Source organism: Stegastes partitus, unplaced genomic scaffold (assembly GCF_000690725.1).
Source record: "Stegastes partitus isolate 25-593 unplaced genomic scaffold, Stegastes_partitus-1.0.2 Scaffold1529, whole genome shotgun sequence".
Lineage (NCBI taxonomy): Eukaryota > Metazoa > Chordata > Actinopteri > Pomacentridae > Stegastes > Stegastes partitus.
In genome coordinates, this window is record NW_007579260.1 from 177,458 (window position 1) to 179,053 (window position 1,596).

The following is a 1,596-nucleotide window of genomic DNA, read 5'->3' on the forward strand; positions in this document are numbered from 1 at the left end:
TACACAACATACAGCCCAATACTACACAGTATTTCACAGTGCAGCTCTGTGAACTGCATACAATAGCAGTAGTATATAAAGTACAACATAGTACTACACTGTGGGCCTCGTACTTTACAGCATGGTTCGGTGTAGTACTGCTGATAGTGCTGTGTATAAAGTAGTACTACATGACACTGCAGTATTCTGACTAGTTGTTTATTAACAGGTCAGTTAATGTTCAATCTGACGCTGACTCGGCGGATTTTTTTTTTTTTTCTGTCACCAGACTCCATTAACATTTCGTCTTTTTTTGCTGCTGCCTTGCTCAGCGGCTCCGGGCAGAGCTGCTGGACTCCAACTACAGGTCTGAAGTCTTTTCTGCTGCGTTCGGTAAACACAATTCATCACTAAAAGAAGAAATACTCTGTCTTGGGCCCAAACCCCGGTGATGTCTGACACTCACTGACGGCACAAAGTCGCACAGAAACGGCTGAAAGTTAAATGGAGTTTGGTTCCGCTTCTCAGAAAAACGTCATTTACACAACTACTGCATGTAACAAGGGGAACCTAAATGAGCAGATCTTTAAATGGAGTCTGGTGTGCTGAAGGTCCTGCTAAAAACACAGTACAACTTCAAGTACTCGAGTACTTTGCAGTGAAACGACGGGCCTGAGCAGTAAAACTCAGCTAGCAGCGCTCGGAGTGTGTAAATATACTTTAAACAGACCTACCTGTCGCAGTACCTGACGGCTCGCAGTACTTTGAAGTACTGAAGTACTTCTCGGTGTGTCTGCTGTTTCGGAGTTTATAGCCCCGCCCGTCCCGGCGGCTCGCGCCCACCAAGCGCACCCGAAAACTGTCGATTTATTGATTTACGATCGAAAACAAACAATAATAAGGTCAATATGCTGCACCATAAACCAGTAAAACCAGAGCTGGCTGTTTGTCTCACATGTGAGCGTTTAAAGTAAAACTTTGCATTAAAGCGCTGAACCAGCGTCGCCCTAGTGGCGCGAAAACTAACCGGAAACACTCAAGTTAAATATTTAAAACTGTAAATATCCAGCGGGAAGACTCAAACATCCAGTTTAAATAAAGCAGAGTTGTTCTTCCTACATTCAACCTAAAACATGAAGAAACCTGCTCAGAATAAACTTCATGCCATCACCATGGCAACCACAGAGGAAGGCAGGAAAAAAACAAACAAACAAACAAACAAACAAACAAACAAACAGGGCTGAAATGAAACCAAACAACAAATAATGTTAAAGAAAATTAATACAATTTTAATAAGAAAAAAAGACACACTTAAAAAGTGAACTGAAATTTAGAGCAACACAGAACACACCAGCTGGACCGAACCGACCAAGTCCAGTTCACCCGCAGTGGAAGAATGTAGCAGCAGAACCACAGAACTTCTTTATTCACAAACACAGGAACACACAAGAGCTCCAGCTGATCAGCAATCACTGATCAATAACAGTGCTGACAGGAGAGAATCTTGCTGCTTTGGTATCACGTTGCATCGACCACCAGCAGAGGCTCTGCTGTCTGGGTCCGTACACTATGAATGGGGATCACTTTTTGGCAGCAGAGGCTCTGCTGTCTGGGTCC

General features: G+C 43.5%; 1 protein-coding gene across 1 annotated transcript in view; it reads right to left on the bottom strand.

Moving 5' to 3' along the window:
* Positions 1–1,596, bottom strand: part of LOC103371141 (vacuolar protein sorting-associated protein 16 homolog) — a 27,495-nt gene that overhangs the window by 11,854 nt on the left and 14,045 nt on the right. The gene's annotated exons all lie outside the window — the stretch shown is intronic.